The sequence below is a fragment of the Pinus tabuliformis genome, chromosome 9 (assembly GCF_031772625.1).
Source record: "Pinus tabuliformis cultivar Carrire ecotype Pingquan chromosome 9, CPIR1, whole genome shotgun sequence".
NCBI lineage: Eukaryota > Viridiplantae > Streptophyta > Pinopsida > Pinales > Pinaceae > Pinus > Pinus tabuliformis.
In genome coordinates, this window is record NC_142307.1 from 868,069,884 (window position 1) to 868,089,427 (window position 19,544).

The window sequence follows — 19,544 nt, forward strand, 5'->3', positions numbered from 1 at the left end:
GTGTGCAACTTGTTACATATGTCACAATCCATGGTAACCCAAAAAGTTTAATTTTGGTTATTCCATGTTTTGAATTTCATGCTTAGAGATAAAGAATAAAAACTGACCAAATTGTTTAATCTTGGCAGATAAGTAGATATTTAGAGTGAATAAAAGGAGCTCAATAGTTTAATCTGACCCCTTGGATGTAATAAGGATAGACTTCGATAGATTTCCAGTGTAAAAGAAAAGAAAATTTTGATAAGGGTTTGCCAGTTTAAGTGCACCCTAATAAAGAAGAGAAAATGGTAGGATGAGTAGGTGGGTAAGTAGATGATTGGTTGCAGAATTATGTATGATGAATGATTAAGTTAAGAGCTTAAATATTTTTCTTTCATCACTTGGACAAAGCATGGATGACAATGAAGATAGTCACATCAAGAATCAAAGTCAAACTAATTAACCTCCTCACTCATCTTTCCCTAAATTTTACTAATTTCCCATAAGTACTAAAGGCACCAACAACCTGAAAGTTAAAGGGGTTCAAAGCATTTCTCTGACTTCTAGAGGGACTGGACCCTCGGCACAATAACTTGTAAGGCCTAAGTGCCAAAACCCCTCTATGATTCATTCATTCCCTTGAAATGTTTTTCCTAAGTAAAATCATTATTTTACTTTGGAAAATAAAGGTTTTTCATAAAAACCCACCAAACAGATTTCAGCCTAAGTTATAATGTTAGATGATGAAATGAATTTTCGAAAACATTTGCTTAGTGATTTTTCCTTGCCATATTCATATTAATTTTTATTTTTATTATTTAACTCCCACAACAATAACCCTTTCCTGTATTAATTAATTAAAATCCCAAAATAAATAAATATCCCCTCCCATGGTTTGCAAAATAAACCAAAATTAAATTAAATAAATTGGATTAATTAGTCGAACTGCGATTAATTAAGAACCGAACCCCCGCCGTATTAAAAAGGGATTAATTAATCACCTGGATTAATTAATAACCTCCCTGCCAATCACATCGCCCCCAATATAATTAAAGACCTTTTAATTACAATCGGGCCCCTCCATTAAACCTCCACCACTTACCGATGCCGACAACTGTCTGATCAACCTTCCTAGATCTGACGACTATCACATACATCGCGCAAGCCTTTTGGTCAAACTTTAAATGCTTGATGTAAGCGGTTTTTCATTTTTCATTGATGCTACGTGTCAACCAGTCGGTGGCACTGCGCGACCCTCCTCCAAAACCACTAGCCTCCCAAAAGTTGTGCGATGAAAACCAATTCCACTCCCGCTTACCGCCTCCACTAAATGACAAAGTTGTCCCATCAGTCAATTAAAGCCAATTGTCGTTTTCGTTAACCTGCCAAAAGACATTGACTTTTCATATAAAACGAAAACATCCATTGTTTGTCTTTTTACTGAGAAAGGAAAGTTCTACCTCCCATGCATGCACAAAGTAAGTCCGGACTAGCAACTTGCTCCCAACCATCAACCACCATCAGCTACTGAACTTCAAGCTACTACAGACTACTGTGCACACCGAGCAAAGCATTCACCAAAGCCATTAATTACCCTCCCTGTCAACCCAACGTTTTCCTAACAGTTTGTTTTGTTTTACAGGCGATCAAAAGACCACGGCCTTAGATAAACAGTCTTAGTACTAGTCATAAGACCTGTTTACTCCAAGATTGTTATTAGGTCTATTTAAACACAGATGGAAAATCAAACATACAGTTAAAAGACAAGCAGAGGGAAACATGGAATTAAAAGGATTTACTATTGAAACAGACAGTAAAAACCTAAAATATATAGTGAAGTTAAAAGGACACAGTAAAGAATAGTCAAAGTGTGTCAGGATTAAAGAGTATCAGATTTAAGACCAAATCAAGTAAATCAGCTAGCATGAAGATAAACAGTAGGGAAGACAATTACAAAGCACACAAATTCACGTCAAAGTGAAGATAGATGAAAAAACAGAGTGGTAAAAGTAAACAGTAAACAATAAAAAGTAAAAGTAAACGTGGATGCAGTAAGGGTTAAATAGAGATGAAAACACTTTCACCAGCAACGATTAAGTTTATCCAAAGTAAAAGTGAAAAAAAAATTAAAAGAAATTTAAGGTTAAAATATGAAATCAAAGGATAAATGGTACATTCTTCAAAAAATTCCTATTTATGTCATAGTTTTTCAGAAATTATTGTGACCAACGTAAGAAGTATTTTGCAAAACACGAGGAGGTTTTTGTTCCTCACAAGCCAATATACAAAAACCTATCTCACTTTTTACATAGGTATTACTAAAAGGTAGATAAGTGCATATCTTCACAGCCTATGTTTCAGTTTGTGCAAAGTCTTGTTTTTGACATCTTTTTGCAGAGCATATTGTGAATATCTGGAGATGAATTTTGGTAAACTAGGAAAGGTTTATCTCAAAATCATTCTTATCTACAATAACCTCTTTCACTTTTTACATATATATCTTGGATTGAGATATACAAGTGTTTCATTGGACCCTAAGTTTGCCGAATTTCTGGGGAAGAGTGCACAAAGGAAGGATGCAGTTAGTGATTGGGATGCCTCATCATCAACTAAGAGTTGCTATCAAATTCAAATTTCACTTCTTTGTCACCATAAATCCATAAACATAGTAAAAAATAGATTCATTAGTTATGAATGTTCTTTATTTAAGTTCTATTATTGTAAAATAGTTTGAGATATTTGTAAAGTCAATCTTGATATTTCTTCAAGATATTTCAGTTTAGAATTAGTATAAATACTTCTTCATTTGAAGTATTTTGGGTGGATTAACAAGAATTTATGTAGACTTTTGTTTTGAGTTAAAGGAGCTATTGTAATCAAGGCTGGACTAGTTTACTGGATTAAATAAAGCTGAGGACATTTCACTCGATTCATGTGCACTATGGGAAACAAATAAGTATCACTTTTCTGAGTTTGATTACTGTTTTTCTTTATGTTATGAAATATCATATGTGTTATCATAATTCTTGAAATCAAACGAGTAATATCATAAGAATTAGCTTAAGTTCTCTCTGTTTTAACTGTTAGCTTATTTAATGTTTTCTACTAAACTGCTTAAGTTTGGGAATTCTTAGTTGCTCTCTTACTTCTATAATTCATTCCCTCTATTGGCCCCTAGTACAAGATTCTTAATTGCCCTTGCTACTTGCCAAACCTCCCTTCTTCATCTTAACCCCTGCTAAAGATTCTTCATTGCCTTTGGCCCTGGTTAAGTTTTTCATCCATTAAACTCTTGCCTCGGTGATTAATCACATCCTGATAAACCTTTCATACTTGACTGCATAGCCCAATGGCCTAAATATTTGCTCTACCAATTTGTCTTCTTAATTCCACCACCCAATCAAAACAAACAATCCTGAACGTTAAGAACTAGCCTAAAATATTTTCAAACAAAACTAAATCATAAAGAAAGAGCTCTCTCTGAGTACAGATTGGCTAGATTCTGTACTTAAAAGATTGGTTTGTGGTTACCTCGAAAATTTCTTTATTTAACCTTAAGAAAATTCTGAGTGATAACATAATCCATAGTGGCTAGGAATGTTGTTGGTGCGATCATTGTGAATTTCATAGCATTGATCACCAAAACATCTTATTCATACTCTTTCTGGGATTTCCATCCTATTTCATTGTAAAATATCACTTATAAATTGATTTCAAAAATTATTGTTAATCAGTTTCAAGGAGAAGTTATCTACCAACATTTTTGTAGGACAGTTTAGCTTCTTACAGATTTGAAAAATTCAATATGTAATAGCCATCGCTCAAGAATGCATCCACTTGATTAAAACCCATAAAAAAGAGGATATAGTTTTAAAGTTGGATCTACAGAAGGCCTATGACTCTGTAGATTAGAATTTTCTCTGGATGATTATTTTCAAGATTGGGCTCGTAGATTGGATCATGGCCTATGTATCCTCTATAAACTGTGTGGTTCTAATTAGTGGTGTCTCATGGTATTTATTTAGGGCTTACAAAGGTCTTTGCAAGGGTTGTTCATTATCTCACTTATTGTTTTTTTGTTTATTAATGGGCTGAGCAGGAAAATTATGGAGGAAAAATCTTATGGACGCTTCAATGGTCTATAGGTAACAAGATATGTCTTTGTTACACACTCAATGTTTGGCGACGATGTGCTCTTATTTGGACAAGTTTCCACGTATCAATGGAAGCAACTTTTTCTCATCATTTCAAAATTTGGGGATGCTTCTAGTTTATATCTAATCAAGACATTATACAAGTGTTCAACAATCAAGACATTATTATGAATATTGCTAATATCTTTGTTTTCGATACAAAGACCCTTGAAGAAGGTTTCTCCTACATTGGTTTCAAGTTGAATACAAATAAATATCGTCTCAGGGATTGGAAATGGCTTATTAACAAGTTTGAGTGCAAGCTATCTCTCTTTGTTCAAAGGTGTCTATCAATAGGTTGAAGATATATTCTCATGCAATCGGTGCTCCAAAAAAAATCAGTTTATTAAAAGCATTTATTTCTGCTACCTAGAAAAAAAAACTAAAAAGGAAGTCATCATTATGAATTTAATTTGGTATGGGCCATAGGGACTCGTGGAAAAACTGCATTTGGCCCAATTGGATGATATTATGGAACTTAAGGAATATGGTGGTTAGGGTTTAAAATACATCAAAATTTTCGGTTGGGCTTTACTTACTAAGATGTTTTAGTGGGTCGTTACTTGAAGTGGTATTTGGTAGGTAATTATAAAAGAAAAGTATACGAGAAAGATCTATTTTATGGATTGGTACAGGTCTATTTTCTTCTCCACAAAAAATGGTTCTCAGATTTATAAAAATGAAAAGTTGGCATTTTGAAAATATGCTATGGGAGATTGGTAGTGGCTCAAAGCTGTTAGTTGGGATCAACCCCATCCACAGTATGTTTGGAAACCACGTGTTACCTCTTGCAATTAAAAAATGTTTAGATGACAAGGATATATTCTTCATCTCACAGATTCAATAAGGATATGAATTAATGCATATATATCCCATTTGGAAAGATCTTGTGGCAGTGGGCCTATTTGGAGAAAATGCAATGATATGGGAAATATACATATCAAAATTAAAAATGGAAGGTGTTGCTTTTAATGAGAGCGAGGGAAACCTATATTGGAAGGGCATCCTTTGCTAAAGTCAATTGGTGGTCTCAAAGGTGTACAATCACATTACCCACTCCCTACATGAACATGAGGATAGATGTTTGTTCAAATTTGTATGGTCATCGAATATGTCTTTAAATATCAAAATTTTCAGATGGCTTGTTTGGAAAAACAAGATCCTCACATGGGAAAATTTGTGCAAGCGAGGTTTTGAAGGCCTTGGCAGGTACTACTTATGCAAGGGTGCTTTAGAAAATGTGGTCCATCTTTTCATTTAGTGCCATTTCGCCTCTTGCATATGGATCTAAGTTTTGCATAATCCAAACATAAATGTTGGATGATCCTTCACATCTTTGGAGACATGCTTCAAATGGTGGATGTTTCATTGTAGAGAGCATTGATCTCTTCCTCTCTTTATCATTTGGGGCAGATGGAGGGGTAGAAATACCCTAATATTTGAGGAATTTCCATTTGACATTCATTGTATTTATGACAAGATAGATGCTCTGTATGGTGAATATGTTCAGAAGTGTTATAAGGACAAACCTACCAGAATATTGGTAGCTACATAAAATGTTATGTTAATGGTCAATTAATTTGATGGAGGTAACCAAGGTGGGTGATGTCGATGTGGTGTTCACGTCGAGGTTTCACGGGAACTCCAATATCATTTTTATTGGAATTGTGGTAATGGTTAGAACAGTCGGGTTGAGGTGATTACATGTGGGCTTCTATATTGTGAAAAAGGACTCAATATTGAATCGATTCATATATTTGGAGACTCTCGAGTTGCCATAGATTGGATCAATGGTAGTACTTCCCTTCTAGAAGTCCTCATCAATTCTCCAGAAGTCCTCATCAACAAGAATTTATTGACTGTGGAAATGGCCATGCTAAAAAAAAGAAAAAACTTTCTTAACCCTATATATTAAACCATAATATAAAATCTAGTCGTATAAACCTAACATAACATTCAAATATGTTATATAACATTCAAATATATTATAATATTATAATGATAATTTATAAACTAATGTATTAATATGTGGTTATTAATATACTATGTTTTTTTCCGAACAAAAAAGTGTAATTCTATTCAACCTATAAACAAGGACAAAAGTACATTTTGCATATACTTGAGGGAATTCAATCACAACCGCCAAAAATCCTTAAAAAATGAGCTCAAATCTCCCAAAATAAAGCTTCTTCCACTAAACGGAGGTCAATGAAACAATTATTAAAAATTTACAATTTGGGCACAAGTGTAAAGACACTTAACTACACTTTTCTTTATTTCTTTTTCTCTACCTTTTGCCATACCCCTTAATTGGGAGTGGCATTTACAATAGCCAATTGATTCTCTTCCATAGTTACCATTTGATTTTCTTCCCCCTTTGAAGAGCCCTCTTTATCTGAGTCCAAACTCTTTGATAAATAAGGTCTTTTGGTGCCTCCCATTTCCTTTTTTAGAGGGAGGTGCTTCACTTTTTTGTGCTGGAATAGTAGTTGTTATTGCTTCTATCAATTGAGTTCTTTGGGTCTGATCAAGCACTTTTGCCATAGATATTTCTTATGTTTTATGAGTAGCCACCAAGTTCTCATTTATTCCATTATCCTATTCATCTTAGGAGAATTGTTCCTGAAACTTCCAACCCTTTGGTTTTTGGGGATGTTTCTTGTTCCTTTTTGGATCTTTCTTTGCCTTTGGACATGTGTTTTGTAGATGTCTAGTTTGAAGGAAGATATGGCATCGAAAAGCTATCCACTAAATATTGTTATGAATCAAACTGATACAATCAAGTAGACCCTTACTAAGGTATACTTCAACATAGATCCTAGCAAAGGTAAAAATTCACTTTGAGTTTCTATATAGATCCATCTTTACATACTTCCCCGGAGAATTCCCAATTCCTTCTAGCACTTTGTGGTGCAAGAAAGGAAGAGGAAGGTTGTGTAATCAAACCCATAATAAAATTTGGAAATTAACATGATGTTGTTGTCAAACCCTAGAAACCATGGTGTTATGAAGATTTCGTCACTACCCCAAAATTGGTGTCCCTCTTTTATAACGAACTACAAATCCTTCACTATAGCAAATTGTACAACAAAATATCCCCTAGAACACAAATGGATTCATAATTTGAATTCCAGTTTGTAGATACCCAAGCATGAATATCCTCTTCCTTTGGCCATAAGTTTTTAAATCTATAGATGATTATGTGTGATTGGAGGTTAGAGAACCATTATCTGACTTCTGGAACATTTACTATCATTTATGGAACCTGGTCCATCTATTCCATGATGTAGGGTCCAGGAATATTGGTGTTTGGATCTAATTTGTCTTATGGCTCGACTTGTTTCTTCATTACATCCTTAAATGAGGTTGGTCCTTTAGCTTTTTTGGTGCTAGGCAAGCCTCCCCTCAGTCACAACTTGATGATGATTGAGGAATTTCGTTTGATGCCATTGTCTTGTAATAGAAGTCTTTTTGCAAAACTTTGCCTGAATAAATCAGGTTTTGAAACTCCTTTGGGATACCTATTTTGTTTTGAATTTTCCACTTCATATCAAGCACCACACATCCTTCTTGAACCCTAATGAGGACCAATCTCCCATCTAGGGTTTTCACAAAATTTTGAAAAGAAACCCCCCTATCCTTTTGTTGTATTTTCACTGGATCTTCTAGATCTGAGGTTTTTTGGTAAAAATATTCTTCTGTTGTCTTTTCACTGGATCTTCCAGATCTAAAGTTTTTTGGTAAAAAATGAGTGGATTTGAGTTTTGAAAACATCCCTTCCATCCACACATGGTGGATTCAAAAGTTTCATCCACTCATCCCCTTTAAGCTTTGCAAGAAAATCATGTTTAGACCTCCACGACTTTGAAAAATATACAGAACCCAAAATTGTCTCCTTGAAAAAACCAGCATAAGAATAAAGGAAATAAATTTGATCCACCCATTCAAGTGAGCTTTCTTCCAAATCTAATGAAAATGAACACAAATTTGCACCATGGATAAATTTGTCGACCATAAATTGAAGAAGATGTGCAGATCTGAGGTTGTCGTGGTGTCAGGCCTCAAAATTGTCGTAATTGATATGCTTTTTTACCCTATATTTTATGTAATTCCTATCGTTGTTACTATCATTTTGCAAATTTATTGGGCTGTTATCTTGGAACAAGATAAGGTAATCATTTATTATTTGACATATCCCTTTGTTTTTAATAAGATTTACATAAATTATTATTAATAAAGGTTTCATTGTACCTAGGTACCAAAACAGGACATATGAATGGTTGTTGACTTAATTCTAATCATGAAAAGGTAAACGATTGGTTAGCTTGAGAGTCATATTGTAGCATGATCTTTCCGCCTTAATCTTGCACTCTCTGAGGATTCCTACAACCAAGGAAGAATTGTGCATAGTTTTCTTCATGGAAAATTCACCACGTGGGCTCAAGATAAATGGTCAACTCATACACTCTGTCAAAGTCAACAACATGTTAGGTCAAGTGTCATCAACAAACTCCCTGAGTATTTCTACAACCAAGGAAGAATTGTGCATAGTTTTCTTCGGAGTATTCTACCCAGGCGGAAGAATGGCCCGGTTTCCGTCACCGCCTGGAAAAACCTCCGGCTTTGGCCACCGGCAATTCCTCCACCGTCCACGGCCTCTGCCCAGCTCCGCCACCCTCCGCATTAATGTGGACGACTGACAGGTTCCTGACAGACATTCCGATTTTCGGATTTCCATCGCATCTTGCCGGGAAGTTAATTCACCATATTCACCTGCGAAAGGGGACGGACGGGCTCAAGATCAGAAACTCTTTGCCGGGAAGTTAATTCACCATATTCACCTGCGAAAGGGGACGAACGGGCTCAAGATCAGAAACTCGTTACATACAGGAGCACGGCCATGGCAGCTGGAGGGCTCTGCCGCAGAAAGCTGGTGATTAGGAATTTATATTTAGTGCTAGAACTTGCAAGAAATTCTCTGTATTTTTGTTTTTTTGGATAGTTTTCATGGGGTGATTTTTATGCAGGGTTGCTGAGATGCGGGAAGAGCTGCAAATTGCGTTGGGCTTACTATCTAAGGCCATATATCAAGCGGGGAAAGTTCACTGTGTAGAAGAGTAGACTATTATTCACCTTCATGCGCTACTGGGAAACAGGTCAGTTGGCCTGACAAACAAAACAACGTTGGATGAATTAGTTTTTTGTATCTTGATTCTGTCACCTGTGCTCTGCACTGAGAGCTGATCTTGATTATAATGTGACAGGTGGTCCGCCATTGCTACTCACCTTCCCAAGCGAACCGACAATGAAATCAAGAACTACTGCAATACCCACCTGAAGAAGCGCTTGCTGCAGATGGGAATCGACCCCATGACGCACAAGCCCAAAGCCGAATCGATTATGGCACCTGGTGTTCAGTCGTCCAATGGGTTCTCGAATCTGAGTCATACGGCGCAGTGGGAGAGCGCGCGCCTGGAAGCCGAATCGAGGCTGGGGCGCGAGTCCAAGCTCAGGGCCAGGGGCCTCTGGTTTGCCCTGTTGAGAAACGTTAATGCGAGCTCATATTTATTCAGCCGATTGCAGAGAGCCAGTCTAGGGTTCGAATCCGATAGAGAGGAATCAAAGATTCCTGGGTTGAGCTCTGTTCTGGACTTTGATTGTATGAAAATGACACAGAAATGGGACAAGTTCCTGGATTCGAGGTCGGAACCAAGTTAGACCAGTGCAATTTGTCAGCCTTGGGAGGTTCACTGGGAGTTATAGTCCACTGGAGAATGAGGAACGAGCTAGTAAGACGAGCTATTTGGGCCTTCTGCAACAAGCTATGTGCCATGCTGGAATATTTTATATTCTATGCCAGTTTAGACCTAAATGTCTGTGAAATCTCAACTCTCTTTGAATTGTTGGATTTCATAGAAACCATATAAATGGTTTTGTAATTAAATTGGATTAGTTTTGTAATTATATGAAATAGCCTGAAATTTACTGATTAATGAATTATTGTCCAGAGAAACCCTGTTATTATCACCTCAGGCTTTGGGTTTTTTGTTAGCATGGTGGGATGTATTATGTGATATATTAGTTTTGGAATCCAATGTGTGTTGCTTTAAAACCTTTTATGAAGCATTGGATTTCAATATTTGAAACTCAAGGACAAATATGAAGTCTTGTCTAAAGAAAAACTTGTTATTTCCCCTCATTATCCTTTTAGTTCTCTTGTTAATCTGTGTATTATATATCTTGCCTTGAAATTTAACCATTTCATTTTACAATTACTAACATCACTTTTTATAATTTTTTGAAAGTTGAAGAATTCAATTGGTTATTTGGCAGTGGCTTGGCTTTGCTTTGCGTCTGTATAATTTTAAGAATGTTCCACTTTCAAAACCTTGAATGTAATGAGTAGGTTTTTAGCTCCGTTCTCTGTTTATTTTGGTCAAGGGTTTTAGCCACGTTCTGTTTATTTTGGCAAGATATGGAGTGTTCTACTTCATTTTACTAAGTGATATTCTAATAAAAATTGACCTTGGATAGTATGTTCATACAATCACTTCCTTATTAAGGTTTTACAATCTGTCTATAATTGCCAGTGATAATTTACCAGAAGAATGAAACTACCCAGATATTTTATGCCATGGGATTGAGTTTTTGTATGTCAAAAATTGAGTCAACGTGTTTGCTAAGAGGGTTAAGAGACCTGATAAGAGGGTTAAAAGACTTGATTCTATAGAATAACAAATCAACGAACTATCTTCTGGCTCTTCCAATGTTTTAACTTTAACAAAATAGTCTGTTCTTTTGTTTGATGTTTTGGGTTAACTATTAATTTAATGTAATATACTTTCACTTAGAGTTTGCAATTCTATATGTTATGTTAATTAGATTTTCTTAAATAATCAAAACCATACTATTGTAAAAGCTTTGTATGTAAACTCAAAATAAGTCCGAATTTGTTAAGCTAGTCTTCAATTTCATTTTGAATTTGGAAGATCTGCATAATGAGATTTTGTTCTTATTTAATATTTTGAGGATTTGTTCGGTTTATCTTCGGTTTAAGTTTGCAGGATTCGTTCGGTTAATCTTCCATTTAAGTTTGCAGTGTAATATCTGCATATTCCAGAGCTATTCCCCTTGAATATTTGAGTTGGGTAAATGTATTTGCATTTGCAAGATCAATGCTTGAGTTGGGTAAATGTATTTGCATCTGCCAGATCTGGATATTCAAGAAATGTTTATCTGGAACACTGATGTTGGGGAAAGTGTATTTGGTTTTAGTGTATTTGGGGAAAGTGTATTTGGTTTGTCATAGAGGTTGAACATATTCTCATTGATGTTAAATAAGATATATGATAGTTGTAAGAAATATACAAAACTTTGAAAGTATAATAAAAAAAGGGTGCATGTGAAAATGTAAAAAGTGAAAATGGCATAACAAAATAAGGCGCATATAGAAAAGTGAAAAATCATTTTTACTTCTTTAAAAGTACACAAAGAAGTCAGAAATATTTTATAATTGGTTTTACCATTGGTGGTTTCAAGTCCATTGATCTATAGATAGCCATGGCTATTCCACTGGACAATTCATCAGAATAAATCTGATAAAATTATACTTAAAATTCTAAAATCTATAATAGGAGGGTTATTTTTGCTTATAAAATTATACTTAAAATTCTAAAATCTATAATAGGAGGGTTATTTTTGCTTATATTGTTGGATTTATTAAGTTATTATTTTATGTATAAATATGTAAAATGTGGAAAATAGAGAACATGAAAAGATACAAACACTCACAACCATGATTTGGAGAACTTGGGAATCAGACATAAATAACAATATTAGCAAGACGATAAACATCATTGATGATATTTCAAGATTTGCCGATCATATTTAACAATGCAACCAATCATTGAATCTAGTTATTGCTGAAATAGAAATTTCTTTGAAAATTACATTTCATTCCTCACTCATCCAAATAGGGAAACTTCTAAGTCCACCAAACAGCATGTTAGCAAAACAGGACTATTGCCAAGATGTAATATCAAGGTCACTCCTTTTCTTGTCATTCTAATCTCATCAAAGACACTAACTGTCGAGGGCTTTCCAAACTGTTATTCGTATCAAAGACACTAACTTTCGAGGGCTTTCCAAACTGTTCAGAATAAACAATTTATTCTAGTATAATCAACAATGTATTTGGTTTAGCTCGTAATGCTAAATGTATCATTGAGCTGGATCTGAAACTCCCCAGCTTGCATGCTGGGCCAGTAAATGTATTCATGTAACTTTGCCACTTCCATGATTACCATGGACAATCTTTTAAAGACCAAGGGGAGAAAACGAGTGCTAGGAAACTTCTCCAAGGTTTAACATATGTTGATTGCAGGATTGATGAATTTCTTGTTGTAGTTACCCTAGAGGAGATTCAAAGCACACCCGTAGCAAGCACCATCTGATTAGATATTTTTGGATCTATATTTATTCCTTTGCCAGGACAAGGAATAAACATTTTGTCCCTCATAAGTCGGCCACCTCAGAAGTTCCATGATACAGTTAGGGCATGTCATATCAGTGATAAGTCAGAGGCGAATTAAATAAAAGAATGGTATCTGACCCTGGTAGCAATTTAAGAAGGTATCCATGACGGGATGTCTTGCAGAGTGAATGAGAAGGCTATTGACTGGAGTTGAATTATTTGACAGTTATGATAACAATTTCATTTGTTTGATTAAAACATGTTGAGTGAAAATTCTTGCTCCTTGTCTTAAGAATGAAGGTTATCTTTACGTTTTGAACAATGCAAGGTGGGCAGAGGGAATTCATATCTCTAGTTTTGCAGGCCACTTGGGCTTTTGATTGAGGGAAGTATGGAAGTCGTTTGCTATATAAATTAAAGTCTGCTCCTCATTTTTGCATACAGCTTTGAAAACTAGATCAGAACATACCCTGTTCACTTCATCTCTGAAATGGTTAAATTTCAAGCAACATATATAATACACAGATTAACAAGAGAACTAAAAAGATAATGAGGGGAAATAACAGGTTTTTCTCTAGACAAGACTTCATATTTGTCCTTGAGTTTCAAATAATGAAATCCAATGCTTCATAAAAGGTTTTAAAGCAACACACACATTGGATTCCAAAACTAATATATCACATAATACATCCCACCATGCTAACAAAAAACCCAAAGCCTGAGGTGATAATAACAGGCTTTCTCTGGACAATAATTCATTAATCAGTAAATTTCAGGCTATTTCATATAATTACAAAACTAATCCAATTTAATTACAAAACCATTTATATGGTTTCTATGAAATCCAACAATTCAAAGAGAGTTGAGATTTCACAGACATTCAGGTCTAAACTGGCATAGAATATAAAATATTCCAGCATGGCACATAGCTTGTTGCAGAAGGCCCAAATAGCTCGTCTTACTAGCTCGTTCCTCATTCTCCAGTGGACTATAACTCCCAGTGAACCTCCCAAGGCTGACAAATTGCACTGGTCTAACTTGGTTCCCGACCTCGAATCCTGGAACTTGTCCCATTTCTGTGTCATTTTCATACAATCAAAGCCCAGAACAGAGCTCAACCCGGGAATCTTTGATTCCTCTCTATCGGATTCGAACCCTGGACTGGCTCTCTGCAATCGGCTGAATAAATCTGAGCTCGCATTAACGTTTCTCAACTGGGCAAACCAGAGGCCCCTGGCCCTGAGCTTGGACTCGCGCCCCAGCCTCGATTCGGCTTCCAGGCGCGCGCTCTCCCACTGCGCCGTATGACTCAGATTCGAGAACCCATTGGACGACTGAACACCAGGTGCCATAATCGATTCGGCTTTGGGCTTGTGCGTCATGGGGTCGATTCCCATCTGCAGCAAGCGCTTCTTCAGGTGGGTATTGCAGTAGTTCTTGATTTCATTGTCGGTTCGCTTGGGAAGGTGAGTAGCAATGGCGGACCACCTGTCACATTATAATCAAGATCAGCTCTCAGTGCAGTGCACAGGTGACAGAATCAAGATACAAAAAACTAATTCATCCAACGTTGTTTTGTTTGTCAGGCCAACTGACCTGTTTCCCAGTAGCGCATGAAGGTGAATAATAGTCTGCTCTTCTGCACAGTGAACTTTCCCCGCTTGATATCTGGCCTTAGATAGTAAGCCCAACGCAATCTGCAGCTCTTCCCGCATCTCAGCAACCCTGCATAAAAATCACCCCATGAAAACTACCCAAAAAAACAAAAATACAGAGAATTTCTTGCAAGTTCTAGCACTAAATATAAATTCCTAATCACCAGCTTTCTGCGGCAGAGCCCTCCAGCTGCCATGGCCGTGCTCCTGTATATGGTGAATTAACTTCCCGGCAAGACGCGATGGAAATCCGAAAATCGGAATGTCTGTCAGGAACCTGTCAGTCGTCCACATTAATGCGGAGGGTGGCGGAGCTGGGCAGAGGCCGCGGACGGTGGAGGAATTGCCGGTGGCCGGAGCCGGAGGTTTTTCCGGGCGGTGACGGAAACCGGGCCATTCTTCCGACTGGGTAGACTACTTTGTTTTCTTCATGGAAAATTCACCACGTGGGCTCAAGATAAATGGTCAACTCATACACTCTGTCAAAGTCAACAACATGTTAGGTCAAGTGTCATCAACAAAGATTACGTTTAGTGTATGACCAAGAAAGAAGGAACCACTTTCTAATTTCTCCTTGCACCGGATCTGTAATTTTCCTTATTAGTGCATGGTTGCATGAGATTACAAGTTGTTAAGATTTTTGTTCATTTTTGTTTTGTATTTGATTTGGGGTCTGGTTCAAAACCTAAAGATGCATTGTAAAATTTATAAAACCCTAGCCATGGCTGCTTGGGGGGAAGCATCAGAGTAAATATTATTGCAACACTGGACTCCCTTAGCACAGATCTGACCCCTGGGGTCAATCTCTATCTTGAGATGGGGTGGTCTTGGTTGGAATGTAGAGTCATGTAAGATGAGCTTTGGACTGCTCTCAAAGATCACTGGAGTCGGATCTCTTTCTTCCATCTAATGTAGGATAAGTATTATTTTTAATATGAAACTGAGCCAGGTTCTTTTTAAGGATTGTCTCTCATTTCTTTTTCTATTTGAAATCGATTTGCAAAAATCCCAACAGTGTTCTCATTTCTATAAGCTAGTGACTTAATCTCAACGAGCAAGTTAGGAAGGCCCAGCAACCTTGCTCGGTGTTCTTCGTTCTGTTTGTTGGCATTTTAATTTTTCTGTGAACCGTTTGATATTTAGATAATTAATGATTTGTTGAGATGTATTGCAGAGATTGTTCCAATGCATTTACGTTGATACAATTTTAATATGAACAGGATGTGTTTTTTTTAATTTTGATGCAACTCTGATACTAAGATCTGAATAGAAACTAGTCTTATATTCCCCACACTTTCGTGTGAATGATCCTTGTTCTCTCACTCAGAGCTTTTCACATCTTGATCTGAAATTGTATGCCTTCGCACAAGTTTCAAATGTAATGTGAAGATTTATGTTTGATTAAGAAATTTACAGACTCGCTCTGTATTAGATTCGAGTCCTTGTGCTTCGATACAGGATTCGATGTTGTAGATCTGTGCATCATGGTGATAGTTTGTTTGTAAGAGATGAATGTGTAATTATAAAATTTGTCACCTAAATACATGTCGCGGGGTATCTTTGAATCAACAAACTTATTACCAGGTTTCGATCTGCTTTATAAAGTAATGAACATGTTAAATTAGCATCAAATTCTTAGTTGGTAGGGAGGGTGTTAGCTCCATTAATTTTTACACAATTGTTGCCTACAATTATGGAATTGCAGTCTTTCCTTAACTTATGGAAACCAACTGCAGTAGTTTCCTTAAGTTAAGAAAATCAACTGCAATTACTAAATTTATAATTGGGAGCTGCTAAAGTGGTCCATTACTTTGATTCGAGTTCTCTGCCTTGATCTGTGGGACATCTAACACATAGCTATTAGAAGCTTGACGGAAGATTAGCTATAAACTCATTTGTTTGGTCCCCAATCTCATATCTCAATCCCCTTCAGTTTTACACCATCTAGCTGAGATAGTAGAGCTTGGAAGTGCCTTCAGAATTTTATATGTTTTTCTTTTGCTTGGATTGAAGCTGGAGTGCTGAAGAAGAAGCAAGTGGACTGTGGCCTGCATCAATACATCACCAATGGCTGGAGGTAATTCGTATCCCTGTGCATTAAGCTTTTACAACGATTCTTTCAGTTATTCCGCATGCAGAATCGTTGTTTAAGTTTATTATTCTCTTACATTTGGTATCGGAGCCTCTATTATCTCTACCTTGGTGTGCTCTCGCCGCCCTTTCGTTTTTCTGTGCACTCTTTTCCCCAAACCCTTAATTTTACACTTCTCATACCATTTCATAATTTCGCGGTGAGTTTACGACTGGGTTTATATTGGTTCTGCTGAGGCCGTAGCTGGGGCCGGCAAATTCCGGGTGGTTTTGCGATCGCGATTTTTCTTTTTCCTTTTATTTTTGGGGGGTCTCGCACTCAATTGCGAGTGAAGTTATGCAGATATGAAATTATGCAGGTATAGTAGGAAAGGAAAAGCATATGATGCAATCTCCCACATTTGGCAGTATTAAGTTTTCCAGCGGCCTCTTATTCTCCTGCTATTATCTGTTTGTTTGGGAATTTTCTATGATTTACAGTCTTTCCTCAAATTTTTCCAGATCCGAGAGTTGCAGGACTCTATCTTTGTGTTACCTATAAGATTTGATATATTTCGTAGAATTTCTTCTGGCTTTTATTTTGAAGCCGTGTAGAGCCCCCAATTGTATGAGACACCATCTGTTTTGATGTATTACTTGATGTGTGTTATTTTTACATCCAAGATTTAATAGATGGGCATGCTGGGTTACGTGCTAAGATGATTTAATTGATTTAAAGGATATATTTCACAATTTTTTAAAATGACTGCTTGAGATGTATGCCCTTTCGCAATAGAGCTGCGTGCAGATGCGCGAATGTTTTGACTATCGGAACCACACTTGCATTGTCAGTATTCTGTGGCAATTTATATTTTCGTCCTTTCTGGTTTACAAACACTTTAGAGCTCTGCATATGTATTCGGTTGTTAGTGTGTGTGTTTAAGGTTGTGGATGGATGTAAAAGCAGGTTTTTGAGAAGCTTGGGATTTAAAGCCTGAAAATATACTTTTTGTTTCTTCAGAATATGTAAAGTTTCCAGATTGCAAGGTAGTTGCTAGTATGATGTGGTAATGATTATGATTAAAATTGACTCGGTTGGCACATCGCCTATCTTGATCAGCGAGCATTAGATACTAATTTGTATGGTATTGGAGCGCTCTAGTATATGGCTGAACTGTAGTTAATTAATTAACACATTATTTGGTCTGGATTGTGGGATGATATGTGATATGTGCCCATATACAATGTCTTATGGTCAACGTTTTGAACCTTCCCATCTGAGGTTCATCATCCCGATAATGAATGCTTGTCCTGATGATCTACAGGTGGAAGGGTTTGCAACGTTAACTATAAACATATCAAATATTGTAGATCATCCCAAAACCCGGCATAATGATTGTCACTGTGAGACTGACTAATAATATGTCTGTCAAATCATTTATCTGTTTTCATGCCCTATAATAGTGTCCACAATCATTTTAATTTATATGCTTCAACCGACATATATGTAAAGAAGTCAGAGTTCTGATAGCATATGATTGTTGTTCAAAGGGTGTTTATTTTGCATGAAGTTCAGATTAGCGTTGTTGAAATTTAATGTAAATTTAATTTTAATTTTATTTATCTTGTGAGCAAAATAGCTTGTTTGCTGGTCAAATTTTTGTTGTTTTATAAACTTAAGGACGGAGCCTGAAGTCAAGCCAGCTAGCCTTCGAACTGCATTTGCTATGCAAGTGCAAAGTAGATCAACGCTGCTTCAGTCAATCTTCGGGTTAAGTTTATAAATTGAACAATCAATTTGTAGTCATTTTCAGTAATGCTGACTGCTTTAACCTTAATTTTGATTTTGCTGGAAAATTATTACAGTTATATGGAGTTTATTAAAATGTCATTTTGACTTACTCTTTTCAGTAAACATTATTTTTCTCTCTGGTTAAGTTTTGTTTATGCAACAAAATAATGTCTAGTGATCCATATGATCTTAATTAATTAGAGAATAGCCACAGCATCTTTAATTAAATAAAATTATATATTTTGATTGCTTAGATCACATAAAGATTATTTAGACATTAAATTGTAATTAATTACACTGAATATAATAAATTTTATCCCACAGGAATTTTTATTATATTTATGTAATTAATTAGGATAAAATTTCATAACCTACCCACAGGAGTTATGAATTAATAATTTTTATCATAAAGTTTTATTGAATCTGTTTGAATTGAAAATTTAGCCCACAGGCAATTTTTATGTCATTTGATTCAGTTCTTTTTAGCATGATTTACATTGGTAAAACATGAAAATTTATTAAGCCTCAATTTTAACATAAGCATGTGATTCTTTATTTTGATGCAGTAGTACAACCTACAAATTTCTCTGAAATTCATTGTGACATTCTTGAACTTAAGGGAGATAACTATAAAATTTGGAAGGAGAGGATTCTCCTTCATTTAGGGTGGATGGACATAGATTATGCTATCAGGAAAGATGAACCATCGGCACTCACTAATACCAGCACTGCAGCGGACATCACGCTTTATGAACGATGGGAGTGATCCAATCGTCTAAGCATGATGTTCATTAAGACTAAAATTTCAGCTGGTATTCGAGGTTCCGTTGATCAGCATGACAAGGTCCGAGACTTGTTGAAGGCCATTGATGAACAATTCGTCTCTTCAGACAAGGCACTGGCAAGCACCCTAATCATGAAGTTCTCATCCCTAAGGCTCACCAGTGTGAAAGGTGTGCGCGAGCACATCATGCAGATGAGGGACACTGTGGCTCAATTGAAGAAACTCGAGGTTGAAATATCGGAGTCCTTTCTAGTGCACTACATCCTGAACACCCTTCCGCACCAATATGGACCTTTCAAAATCTCATACAACACACATAAGGATAAATGGTCAATTAATGAACTCATGACCATGTGTGTTCAAGAGGAAGAGAGACTGGTGATGGAACTGGGAGAGAGTGCAATGCTGGCAACGCATGGAAAGGGAAAATCTCAAGCCAATCGGAAAGGGAAAGGTAAAGTACCTCCCCAAGCCGATATCAAGAAGGTTTCCAAGTATTTTTTCTGTAAGAAGAAGGGACACATGAAGAAGGAATGCGCCAAATTTCAGAAATGGCTTGCAGACAAAGGTAATCTAATCTTGTTTGTTTGTTATGAAT

At 36.3% G+C, this 19,544-nt stretch overlaps 2 pseudogenes across 1 annotated transcript; one reads left to right on the forward strand and one right to left on the reverse strand.

The window, feature by feature from the left end:
- The first annotated feature begins 9,002 nt into the window (after positions 1 to 9,002).
- On the forward strand, positions 9,003 to 10,053 carry LOC149151536 (transcription factor MYB106 pseudogene; annotated as a pseudogene).
- Positions 10,054 to 13,403: 3,350 nt separating this feature from the next.
- On the reverse strand, positions 13,404 to 14,594 carry LOC149151537 (transcription factor MYB106 pseudogene; annotated as a pseudogene). Its single transcript, XR_016263281.1, has 3 exons — positions 14,465 to 14,594; positions 14,242 to 14,370; positions 13,404 to 14,133 (listed from the first exon to the last, which is right to left on the reverse strand). The product of XR_016263281.1 is annotated as a transcription factor MYB106 pseudogene (transcript).
- Between the last annotated feature and the right edge of the window lie 4,950 nt (positions 14,595 to 19,544).